Genomic DNA, 13,903 nt, shown 5'->3' on the forward strand with positions numbered 1-13,903 from the left:
ATGGGGGGAATTTGTTAGATACATCCAAGAGAGTTTGTTAAAGCAATATGTAAATAGTCCAACTAAGGAGGGGGTCTACTAGATAGATCTAATGGATCATACTTGATCTGGTTGAGGAATGAGCCTGGCTGGGTGATCACTGTTTAAAATATTTGTTACGGACGCCCTTGTTTCTCTCAGACTGAAAGTAAAATTCGATCATATTATGATCACTATTACCTAGGGGTGTCTTCGTGATGAGGTTGGCAATTCATCCTCCCTCCCTGCACAATACCCAGCCTAGTCTAGCAATTGGTGGTAATTTGTGTGACAGTTAATGGCTTTCAACAACTGCCTTTGAGCTCAGGCCTGCACATTTCCATATGTTCTCTTTTATCCGAAATATTGTTGGACTGTTCTGCACATTGTTGAAATTCATCACAGCTTTTCAGTTGTTACTATCTAGAATGTAAAATATCTGAAGTAGAATCAATGCCAAATTAAATCGTCTTTAGATACTTGGCAGAAGGGCATCATACATGTAAGTAGAGAAATCTCTCAAAGGTTACCAGATTTCAACTGACCATATTATTCCCTAACTAACTAGAAGGCAGGCTTTAAGTCTCTTTATCATCTAAACCAGTAGCCTGGAGCTGTCTTGGCCAGTTACCTCATGCTGCTGTCACACTCTTACCCATCCTGCCATCTGATTCCACCAAATTCCAGATGTGGGGTGAGAGTGACTGTCCAAAGCAACATCTGGCTGAGTACGGCATCATGGAACCCTAGCAAAACTGGAGTCAGTGGGAATCGGGTTGGAGTCATTCCGAGAACAAAGGAAAACAAGTCGTGGTGGCTGGAGATCAATTATTTCAGATCCAGAACATCATTGCAAGAGTTCCAAGTCCTAGAGTGCCAAGGTGCCAGGCTGGCACTCCCTGAGGGGCACTGCCTGGCCATGTCCTGATCATCTGAGGGGGGGAGTGTTGGGGGTCTTCAATGGCCTCCAATCCCCACCCCCGCCCGGTGAGGTCATCACATCTGGTCCCCATTGGTGGAAGCCATATGTGACCCTTACAAGAAAGGATCTTGACCATAAGACATAGGAGTAGAATCAGCCAATCGAGTTTGCTCCGCCACTCAATCATGGCTGATATTTTTTTCATCCCCCATTCTCCTGCCTTTTTCCCATAATCCATGACCCCTTATTAATCAAGAACCTGTCTATCTCTGTCCTAAAGACATTCAATGACCCGGCCTCCACAATCTTCTGCAGCAAAGAGTTCCACAGTTTCACTGCTCTCTGGCTGAAGAAATTCCTCTTCATCTCTGTTTTAAGGGATTGTCCTTTAGCCTGAGGTTGTGCCCTCTGGTTCTAGTTTTTCCTATTAGTGGAAACATCCTCTCCACGTCCACTCTATCCAGGCCTCGCAGTATCTTGTAAGTTTCAATAAGATCCCCCTGATCCTTCTGAACTCCAATGAGTACAGACCCAGAGTCCTCAGCCGTTCCCCATGTGACAGGCTCTTCATTCCAGGGATCATTCTTGTGAACCTCCTCTGTACCCTTTCCAAAGCCAGTACATCCTTCCTTAGATACGGAGCCCAAAACTGTTCACAGTCCTCCAAATGGGATCTGACCAGAGCCTTATACAGCCTCAGAAGTACATCCCTGCTCTTGTATTCTAGCCCTCTCCACGTGAATGCTAACATTGCATTTGCCTTCCTAACTGTGACTGAACCTGCACATTAACCTTAAGAGAATCTAGAACAATGACTCCCAAGTTGCTTTGTGTTTCTGATTTCCTAAGCATTTTCCCATTCAGAAAATAGTCTATTCCTCCTTCCAAAGTGCATAACCTCACACTTTTCCACATTGTATTCCATGTACCACTTCTTTGCCCACTCTCCTAACCTGTCCAAATCCTTCTGCAGCCCCCCGCTTCCTCAATACTACCTGTCCCTCTACGTATCTTTCTATCATCTGCAAACTTAGCAATACTGCTTTGAGCAGCGAGGGGTTAGTACAAGTCAGCCCAGACGATAACATCTGGGACTCACTAATTAGATTTAAATTCCGTTTTAAATATTGAAATTGGCTTTGTATTTTTTTCTCGGAGCAAAGCCAATTTCACCAGCGGAACAGGGCCGGTAACTTCGCAAGAGGTGAAAAACAAGGTATCAACATGACTGTTCGCCTCTTGCCCGATCTTACCAGCTCACCATACCAATCGACTGGCTTGGCAAGCCAGTAAGATTGTCCCCGGTGTCTTTAAGAGCAGGTCAGAGGCCAGGAATACTGCAGCGAGGAACATGCCTCCTGACTCCCCAAAGTGTATCCACCGTCTACCAGGCACAAATCAGAAGCCGCACTTGCCTGGATAAGTACAGATCCAACACCTCTCAAGAAGCTCAACAGCATTCAGGACAGAGCAGTCCACCTGACCTCTAACCCCTCCACAAACAGTCACTCCCTCCAGCACCATTGACATCAGTGTGCACGATCTACAAAATGGACTGTAAGAATGCACCAACCCTCCTTAGGCACTCCCTTCCAAACCCACAACCGCTATCATCGAGGGAACACCTTGAAGTTCCCCTCCAGGTCATTCACCACCCTGACTTGGAAATATATCGCAGGGTAAAAATCCTGGAAATCCCTCCCAGACAGCACTGTGGATGTACAAACATGTGGATGTAGCGATTCAAGAAGGCAGCTCACCACTACCTTCTGAAGGGCAAGTAGGGATGGGCGATAAATGCTGGTCCAGCCAGGCACTCCCACATACCGAAAAGGAATGAAACAAAACTAGCCACTGGAGCCAATAGCAGACAACACCAGGTTTTAGTCCAACCTATTTATTTGATAATATTCTCACAAGCTTTCGAGGGGACAGCCTCTTCGTCAGGTGAATGGAGAGTTCTGGCCTCAGACAGAGCATATAAAGCACAGACAGTTTAGAGATTACTGATTAAAATGCGAATCCTTACACCTAACCTGCTGTTCAAGACCTGAAGTGGCTGACAATGTGAGTGGTAGGAGCACTGATCACAGTTTAAAGAGATGTGTATTGTCTCCAGACAGTACAGTAAGTGAGGTTTTGCAAACCCAGGCAAGTCACGGGGGTTACAGATAGTGCGACATGAACCCAAGATCCCTGTTGAGACCGTCCTCATGTGTGCGGAACTTGGCTATCAGTCTCTGTTCAGCGACTCTGCGCTGTCGTGTGTTGTGAAGGCCGCCTTGGAGAATGCTTACCCGAAGGTCAGAGGCTGAATGCCCGTGACCACTGAAGTGTTCGCCAACAGGAAGGGAACAGTCTTGCCTGGTGACTGTCGAGCGATGTTCATTCATCCGTTGTCGTAGCGTCTGCATGGTCTCCCCAATGTACCATGCTTCGGGACATCCTTTCTTGCAACGTATCAGGTAGACAATGTTGGCCGAGTTGCAAGAGTATTTACCATGTACCTGGTGGATGGTATTCTCACGTGTGATGATGGTATCCATGTCGATGATCCGGCATGTCTTGCAGAGGTTGCTGTGGCAGGGTTGTGTGGTATTGTGGTCACTGTTCTCCTGAAGGCTGGGTAGTTTGCTGCGAACAATGGTCTGTTTGAGGTCGTGTGGTTGTCTGAAAGCAAGAAGTGGGGGTGTGGGGATGGCCCTGGCGAGATGTTCGTCTTCATCAATGATATGTTGAAGACTCCGGACATCTTCTCCGGAGTCTTCAACATATCATTGATGAAGACGAACATCTCGCCAGGGCCCCCCACTTCTTGCTTTCAGACAACCACACGACCTCAAACAGACCATTGTTCGCAGCAAACTACCCAGCCTTCAGGAGAACAGTGACCACAATACCACACAACCCTGTCACAGCAACCTCTGCAAGACATGCCGGATCATCGACATGGATACCATCATCACACGTGAGAATACCATCCACCAGGTACATGGTAAATACTCTTGCAACTCGGCCAACATTGTCTACCTGATACGTTGCAAGAAAGGATGTCCCGAAGCATGGTACATTGGGGAGACCATGCAGACGCTACGACAACGGATGAATGAACATCGCTCGACAGTCACCAGGCAAGACTGTTCCCTTCCTGTTGGCGAACACTTCAGTGGTCACGGGCATTCAGCCTCTGACCTTCGGGTAAGCATTCTCCAAGGCGGCCTTCACAACACACGACAGCGCAGAGTCGCTGAGCAGAGACTGATAGCCAAGTTCCGCACACATGAGGACGGTCTCAACAGGGATCTTGGGTTCATGTCGCACTATCTGTAACCCCCGTGACTTGCCTGGGTTTGCAAACCCTCACTTACTGTACTGTCTGGAGACAATACACATCTCTTTAAACTGTGATCAGTGCTCCTACCACTCACATTGTCAGCCACTTCAGGTCTTGAACAGCAGGTTAGGTGTAAGGATTCGCATTTTAATCAGTAATCTCTAAACTGTCTGTGCTTTATATGCTCTGTCTGAGGCCAGAACTCTCCATTCACCTGACGAAGAGGCTGTCCCCTCGAAAGCTTGTGAGAATATTATCAAATAAATAGGTTGGACTAAAACCTGGTGTTGTCAGACTTTTTACTGTGTTTACGCCAGTCCAACGCCGGCATTCCCACATCATGGCCAATAGCAGAGGCAGGAAGAGTCGAATTTCAATATCACAATGACCTGTGGCTTAGGAGTTCAGGTTTTGAAATAGACAATTTAAGCTCAAACGGGAATCAATATGTCTGCACTTTACAGGGGGAAAATATTTAAGTTTATTAGTGTCACAAGTAGACTTACATTAACACTGCAATGAAGTTACTGTGAAAATCGCCACACTCCGGTACCTATTCGGGTATACTGAGGGAGAATTTAGCATGGCCAATGTACCTGACCAGCATGTCTTTCAGTCTGTGGGAGGAAACCCACGCAGACACAGGGAGAATGTGCAGACTCTACACAGACAGTGATCCGAGCCGGGAATCGAATCCAGGCCCCTGGCGCTGTGAGGTAGCAGTGCTAACCACTGTGCCACCCGAGGAAGGGGGGGTTGGTGGTTCCAGCTAGGTCTGAAGATTAAGCAAGCAGCATGCCAAGATGACAAGACCCAAACAGAAATCCGCAAAGTGTAAAGGAAATCTGGCGCGTCCTAATACCTGACCAATAATTGCTGTTATTCAGCACAACAGCAATCATTGGTTGGTTAGCCTGTCAATCAGATGGCCTAGATGCCGGATTGGCTGCTTTGGCACTGAGCACTCAGATTGTCAGATCAGTTGGTCAATAATCCTGCCCCCTCTCGAGCTCAGGACCCCAGTGATTTGGACCAGTGGCAGACCCTTCTCCCATGCCCTGGCTGTATTAAAAGTGCTATTTTAAAATGTTTAATTAAAAAGCAAATACTTTGGTTGCTGGAAATCCAAAATGAAAACAGTAAATGCTGGGAAAAACCCAACAGGTCTGGCAGGATCTGTGGAATGAAAACAGAGCTAATATTTTGAATCTGATATGACTCTCCTTTGCAATATCTATATGTATCCAACTGATAACATGATAAAATAATGCTAATTACATCACACATTAACATTTTATGTTGCGTTCCCTTTCACAAGAGATTGAGATTGGTTGGGCCTTTATTCTGCAGAGTTTAGAAGAATGATAAGGAATTTTTTTTTTAAGGTGCCGGCTGAGAGGCACCTTTCCCTAGCTGGCGAACCTAAAACTAAAACATAAAGGGTTCACCTTTGAGGATTGAAATGAGGAGAATTGTTTTCATTCAATGGATTGTGGAGAATTGCCGTTGCTCAGTCAATGAGTGTATAAGCCTGAGGGGGAATGGAGGGATAGAGATCTAGGAAAGGAAAGCAGAGCTGGTGTACGTGTTCATAGAATCATAGAATCCCTACAGTGCAGAAGGAGACCATTCGGCCATCGAGTCTGTACCGACCACAATCTCACCCAGGTCCTATTTCCACAACCCCACACATTTACCCTGCTAATCCCCCGACACAATGGTCAACTTAGCACGGCCAATCAACCTAACCCATGGAATCTATTCAGCCATAGAATGATGATACAGGTTTGAGAGACTGTATGGTTTAGTCCTGTCTCCATTTCTATGTTGCTGAGACTATATTGGCATCCACCAGGAACTCGATACTACTAAAAATCAACAAGATTGATCTATCAAAATGTTCAGAGCCATGATTTTGCATCTAGGAACACTCACCATTGAACTGATCGTTGGTTAAAATGTTGAATGGAGAACAAAAAGATTTCGAGGAACCTGCAACAACGTAACGTCAAAACTATTATTTGAGAAGCTTCTGGATCTGATACTGTTGTAGCCAAATGCATCATTGAAAAAGACATCCAAAAGGCTGGCTCTGCAATATTGCTGCATTGCAATTGCAACATGGGTTTTCAGCTGGTTGAACATATATGAAGCAGAAGGTTAGCCCAGGAAGCAATGCTTGCTGCTGCTGGAGCTTCCACCCCATCACATTTCCACCTGCCCCTCCAAATCATCCGAAGGGCCTCTTGGTTCTGTGTGTTGTTCTTCCTGCAGGTGCAAACCTCACTGCTGTACAGCCCAGTGGGGAACACAGGACAGCACTGTCACTCTGGAGAGTCTAGTCAGCTCTGAATCTTATAGGAAACATATCTTCAGTATGATGGTGGCTTACTCAAAGAGACATCTGGTTTTCAGGTGACTTTTAATGTGTCGCTCCTGTGCTTTGCTGGTTGGATTTTTAAGAACATAAGAAATAGGAGCAGGAGTCGGCCATCTAGCCCTTCGAGCCTGCCCCGCCATTCAATAAGATCATGGCTGATCTGAAGTGGATCAGTTCCACTTTCCCGCTTTCTCCCCATAACCCTTAATTCCCTTGGCTGTCAAAAACCTATCTACCCGTGTCTTAAATATACTTAGCGAGGTAGCCTCCACCAGTTCAACAGGCAGAGAATTCCAGAGATTCACCACCTTTTGAGTGAAGAAGTTTCTCCTCTACTCTGTTCTAAACTGCCTCCCCCTTATCTTGAGGCTGTGCCCTCTAGTCCTGCTGTCCTTTCTGAGTGGGAAGAATCTCTCTACCTCTACCCTATCCATCCCTTTCATGATCTTATACGTTTCTATAAGATCCCCCCTCATCCTTCTAAACTCCAACGAGTACAGACCCAGTTTATTCAGTCTCTCTTCATAGTCCAACCCCCTCATAGAACATAGAACATTACAGCGCAGAACAGGCCCTTCGGCCCACAATGTTGCGCCGACCAATTAAGAAAAAAGCAATGACCCTCTAACCTAAACCAATCCCTTTCCATCCATAAACCTATCCACGGATCTCTTAAACGCCCCCAAACTAGGCGCATCTACAACTGCAGCAGGCAGGGCATTCCATTCCCCCACCACCCTCTGGGTAAAGAACCTACCTCTGACATCCGTCCTATAACTACCACCCCTTAATTTAAAGCTATGTCCCCTCGTGCTAGCTTTCTCCATCCGAGGAAAAAGGCTATCACTGTCCACCCTATCTAAACCTCTAATCATCTTGTATGTTTCAATAAGGTCTCCTCTTAGCCGCCTTCTTTCCAATGAAAGCAACCTCAAATCCCTCAGTCTCTCCTTATAGGACCTTCCCTCCATACCAGGCAACATCCTGGTAAACCTCCTCTGCACCCTCTCCAATGCCTCCACATCCTTCCTATAATGTATCAGCCTAGTGAACCTCCTCTGCACTCCCTCCAAGGCCAAAATATCCTTGCGCAAGTGCGACAACCTTTTTCAAGGGTTTCATCAGCTACTTTTTTTTTAAGTGGGTCTTGTCTCCAGATAACTAGAAAAAATAATTAACGTTTTGAGTCCCCATCACTCTTCGGAGTTAAAGAGACACGAAACATCAACTCTATTTTCTCTCTCCACAGATGCTGCCACACCCTCTTCCGGAACTTATCTGTTTTTGTTTCAGATTCCAGCATCCACAATTTTTTCCTTGTAATTTACTCTGAGTGATCAGCCCAGGACTGTTTTAATGTGCAAAGACATCAGGAAGGTTCGAGTCGCAGGATAAAAAATGTCACACACGGGTATTTGGGAAATATTCCTTTGGATGCGCACCAACTACCCAATGATGGGGTGAAATACATTGTGATTGGTAGGTGCTTCTGGCAGATCTGGGACCCCTGATTTTCTACCCACCTGGGCCTGGGCCTGTGAGAAGCCAGCCAGAGTGGCAAACCCAACTCGAACTAATGTCCTAGCAGAAGGAGGGTACATAATTACTAGCTCCGGCAAACAAACATCTGCCTTTTGCGTTTTCAGCCATCAACCTCAATACCCTGCAAATGTTTCCAGCGGATCCCTGGAGAGCCCAGAGCCAAAGGAACTGAGGGTGGGTGGTGACCTTGCCAATGACTGGTGAAGTGTGGCCCTCAGGACCACTTGGCAGATGGTCTTGTCCCAAAGTCTGTGCCAGTCTAAAGTAGAAACCTGATGTGCCAGTGCAGTTCCAGGGGGCTGTTTTACTTTAATGGGAGATGGTTTAATATGATGCAAAAATGGTTTCTGGGTTTGGAACCTAGATGGTGTGAATTCTGGAATGGAGAGAAGTGTGGCGGGGGAAACAGCAGGAGCAGAGAGCAGGAAAACAGAAAGCAGATGTTGAAACCTCTCTCCGGAGAGGTTTAGGGGGGAAAAAAATGCAAATCCTAAAGTGAAGTTAGAACAATTAAAAGTTTGAATGGAAAATTAAGCTCAAGGAGATAAGGGGGGGGGGGAGGGAAGAAATCCACTCGAAACCAAATGTAATTTGATCTAAATGTTGTGAAATAACCTTGAAACATCCCGAAGCCTTGTTCTCCTCCCCCCAGCACAGCTCTGTGCCTACTTAAATCCAGAGAAAACAGGTCATGCCAAAGGGTCGGCGTCAAACAATCCCATGTTAAAAATCCCCCAGAACCATCAAGGAAAAGGTTGATGAATAGATTGTTTCATGGAGACCCGGAGCAGCGCTGCTTCAGGCTGGGTGTCTTTCCCTCTCCCCTGCACCTTGCCAGCAATCCTTTAGCTTCATTTTCCATGCAAACTTTTCTCGTGAATGTTCTATTGTGAATTTCTCAGTCCACTTTAAGGATTTGCGATCTCACAGCTTCCTTCCAGAGAGGTTTGAACGCCTGTTTCCCTGCCCCGGCTCTTCCCCCGCAAGACTTTCCTAGATTCCAGATTATTTAATCCCGAAACCCGGCAGAGTGAAATTCCAGTGAAAAGCTTTCTGGTGAGGACAAGTTAGCTCAGACTCGAATCTGATGGATCGGTTCACTCAGATATTCCCAACATTTCCACTCAAAAGGAACAACGTGGAGACAACTCGCCTGGTGCTGGGGAAAGCGAGCAAGGAGAGTTTAGTAAAGCAAGGAAGGTAAGATTTACCATTTGAACCCAGCACCGTCTGTGACAGCGAATTGGCTTTGGAATCAGTTCTTGTGAACGGTGGGTGGATGTCACTGTCATCGGGAACTTTCTGAATACACCTCACTCAAGACCACAAGTCACATCTGATGTGGTCTGTCTTGGGTACATCAGACAGAACGCACCTTCACTAGGTGAATTCAATACTCTTCATTATCTCAGGTTTGATGAGATAAGGTGGTAGAGGCAAAGTGGCCAAGTTGGTTGACGTTTCTGTAAGACGCAGCCGTTTCAAGCTTATCATAAAGCTCAACCCTGTAACCTTGCTCCCATCCATCCAACAGAGCTCCCTCCTCACTGCATCTAACACACGTTCCCCACTGCCCTGGAATTAGATTAAACACGCTGTTTGTTTTCATAAGAACATAAGAAATAGGAGCAGGAGTGGGCTATCTAGCCCTTCCAACCTGCCCCGCCATTCAATAAGATCATGGCTGATCTGAAGTGGATCAGTCCCACTTCCCGCTTTCTCCCCATGACCCTTAATTCCCTTATAGATCAGAAATCTCTTCATTCCCTTGTCTATCAAAAATCTTTGGGACCTAGCTGTTAGCTTTGTAACACAAACATTGACAATGACAACAAGGTCTGAGGGCCAGACAAGAACATTGCTTTTGAGTTGCGCTCAGGATGTCCCATCTTTGAAAGGATTTCCCCTTATTTTGACCCTTTGTCCCATTCAGACCCTGGGATAGCCTGTGGGGTGCTGATCCTGCGATTATCCAGGGTGAATGTGAGTGATTAAAGCGATGATGCCAGTGAGCGGATACAGTAAGAAGTCTCACAACACCAGGTTAAAGTCCGACAGGTTTATTCGGTAGCAAAAGCCACAAGCTTTCCGAGCACTGCTCCTTCATCAGGTGTGGAGATGCTGGCATTGGATTGGGGTAAACACAATAAGAAGTCTCTCAACACCAGGTAAAAATCCAACAGGTTTATTTGGTAGCAAAAGCCACTAGCTTTCAGAGTGCTGCTCCTTCCTCAGATAAGTGGGTGTTCTGTTCACAAACTGGGCATATAAATACACAAACTCAATTTACAGAGTAATGGTTGGAATGCAAGTCTTGACAGCTAATCAAGTCTTAAAGATACAGACAATGAATGGAGAGAGGATTATGTGAGCAGCGCTTTGAAAGCTAGTGTCTTTTACCACCACATAAACCTGTTGGATTTTAACCTGGTGTTGTGAGACTTCTTATTGCGTTTACCCCAGTCCAATGCCGGCATCTCCACATTGTGAGCAGATCAACAGAGAGGTGATTTCACCAACCTCCCCCCTCCCTCGCTATGATGGTCTCAGTGATTGTATTTCACACCTGAACCTGCTCTCATGCCCCGTACTGCTGTTCACCAGCAATCAACGACCCTGCCCCAACCCACTCCTGCAGTCACCAGCACTCACCAGATTCCTCGGTGCTGAAGTGTCTCTCATTTTATTTAGTAAATGTTAGAGGTTGTGCTGCCTCAAGGATATTCTAAATACTTGGGACACACGCACACACCAGGCAGTGCAGTTCTGCGGTCCACATGAGCAGGAAGGTGAATTCAGGTGGTTGAATTGGACAGGGCACCATTCCCAGTGGCAGGTTTTGAAGGACAGCTAAAGTAAGCAACACTGTTGTGGAATAGAACAAAGAACAACACAGCACGGGAAACAGGCCCTTTGGCCCAACAAGCCCGTGCCGCCATTTTAACATTATGAGTGCCCTCCTCTACCTATGACCTTTGTCTACGCCTATTGGGGAAGATTGAGGGAAGACTAATTTAGGGATAATTTGTTACACCAATCAGCCTAAGAGCACATTTTTGGGGTGTGGGAGGAAACCGGAGCACCAAGAGAAAACCCACCCAATCACGAGGAGAATGTGCAAACTCCCACAGACACCGGCCCAAGTCCATGTATCTGCACAGCGAACAGTGAGAGTCACTGAGCTGTCGTGTTGCCCGTCAGATGGGCTTCATGCTGGCCTGTGGTGCGTTTGCACCTCTCATGAGTGTAACATATGTTTTTAACGAAGTCCTGCCTTCCAGATAAAGGCTCAGTACAGGAGAATCTTGTTGCCCAGGTTCATGTTTGTTTGTAGGTGGCCTGCAGCAGTCAGCTTTATGTCTGAGGCCAGTGATTTTCCTTATTGAACCCCAGGGCAAGGGGAGAGGAGCAGGAGAATGACAGTTCGCATGGAGGTTCTGGATTGACCAGGATTAGTCAATGGGGGATGGACACCAGTGGTAAAGAGAGCCAAGTGTGGATACAGGCTGGGGTGGGTACATGGAGAAATTGAAAGGGCAAGTGTCTGACATCCTAGCAGGCGGAGGCGGGTGGGGGTAGAGATAGTTGAGACAGCCAGCCAAGGTAAGAAAATAAGAGGATTAAAGGGTGGTATCAGTAGTGGATTTAATTCAGTGTTGGAGGCAGAATTCTTACAAGACTTTGAATTCACTCACATTTTAATTACCAAAGGATCTTGTACAATGTCTTTTACAATGTGTAGGAAAGGACCAGCTGAGCTTGCAAGTTCAGCCATGTCCCACATTGGCAAGTTGGACACTGGACACTCAATATTGAACATTCAATAAAGAGTGGACCAAAAAAAACCAAATTATTTCTTCCACAATAAAGGAAATGTGCAGAAGTCATCTGTAAGCATCAATGCATGCGAACCATTAAACCAGCCAGTACATTTAAGTCTCTAAGTTCAGCCTCAACAAATGATGAGGATGCACATATGAATGAAGTGAAACCAAGATCATGTAAATTATCTACAGATGACGTTTCAATTTGTCAAATAGCCCTGCCACCCTTGTGTTCTCAATAACTAACTCTTCTCTTAATGGTAATGGAGTTGGGCAGGAAAGTTTTGGCTCTGATGTCAGGTCACCCTTTTTGACCAAGTAGCTCTATTTCTAACCTATCCAGCCAACAGCAGGTTTCACCGTCTGAAAGCATTGCCAGCTGTGAAATTGCATGTGGCCTGTGCACCCGTCGTCACTTTCAATTCCAATTGTAATCTTTGGGGAAATGGGAAATAAAACATGAGTGTGAAGGTCAGCACTGTATTTGTAACTTTTTGGTGCAACTTGTACAGCAGTATTGGTCCAAAGCAATCATTCCAGTTATAAATATGCACGATTTATTCTGTGTGCTTTAATTTACAATACCTTTTATTGTTTTATTTTAAAGTTTTGAAATTGATGAGCTGATTTCACAATGTTTCACCATGAGAGTGTCCTATTTTAACATAATGGGCGGCACGGTAGCACAGTGGGTTAGCACTGCTGCTTCACAGCTCCAGGGTCCTGGGTTCGATTCCCGGCTCGGGTCACAGTCCGTGTGGAGTTTGCACATTCTCCTCGTGTCTGCGTGGGTTTCCTCCGGGTGCTCCGGTTTCCTCCCACAGTCCAAAGATGTGTGGGTTAGGTTGATTGGCCGTGCTAAGAAATTGCCCCTTAGTGTCCCGAGGTGCGTAGGTTGGAGGGATTAGTGGGTATACTGTGTAGGGATATGGGGGTCGGGCCTTGGTGGGATTGTGTTCGGTGCAGACTCGATGGGCTGAAGGGCCTCTTTCTGCACTGTAAGGTTCTCTGATTCTATGATAATCAGAACTGTCTCTGAGCTAAACCGTACAATCCTAAACTGTTCATCCAACCATCCACCTGAACTTAAACTCAGGTCTCAGGCGGGGGTGGAGACCCAGACGTCAGTTCCATCCAGCAGGGGTACTGGGCTCACATCTCGCCCATTGCTCTGCCTCCACCCAGTGTTGCTAAGATTGGCCGCTCCACACCGCTGGCACCCTCATGGGTTTAGCACCTTGTGCTGCTCAGATCAGCGGGACCTTCCCATGGCCTGTTCCTCCTTCTGAAGAGTCACTCAGATTTCAACCATTGACTCCGGTTTCCTCTCCACAGGTGTTACCTGCTCTGCTGAGTCTGTTTTTATTTCAGCTTTGCGGCAGCAGCAGGATTTTATTTTTGGCCCAGCCCCTGTCTCTGGCGCCACCCTCATGACTCCTGATTGGCCCTCCCAGCTCGTCTCCTGATTGGCCCTTCATCCCTGGCTACACCTTGATTGGTTCCCTCCATCACTGGCTTCTCCCCATTCGTCCCGTCCCTCGCTGGTTCCTCCCTAATTGGCCCCCATTCTCATTGTTCTCCATTGGCATTCTATCCCCTGGCCTTTCCTCAGATTCAGCCTCCAATCTGCGGGTAAGCGTTCTCCAAAGTGGCTTTCAAGACTGAGCAGGAACTGATAGCCACGCTCTGCACGCATGAGGAAGGCCTCAAGCGGGATCTTGGTTCATGTCAGACTATCTGTAACCCCCATGATTTGCCTGGGCTTGCAATATCTCACCAACTGTCCTGTCTGGAGACAATTCACACCCCTTTAACCTGTGCTTAACCCTCTCTCCACTCACATTGTCTGTACCTGTGAAGACTTGATTACCTCTTAAGACTCA

The sequence above is a fragment of the Carcharhinus amblyrhynchos genome, unplaced genomic scaffold, assembly GCF_965287045.1.
Source record: "Carcharhinus amblyrhynchos unplaced genomic scaffold, sCarAmb.v2.hapA chromosome_353, whole genome shotgun sequence".
NCBI classification, from domain to species: Eukaryota; Metazoa; Chordata; class Chondrichthyes; order Carcharhiniformes; family Carcharhinidae; genus Carcharhinus; species Carcharhinus amblyrhynchos.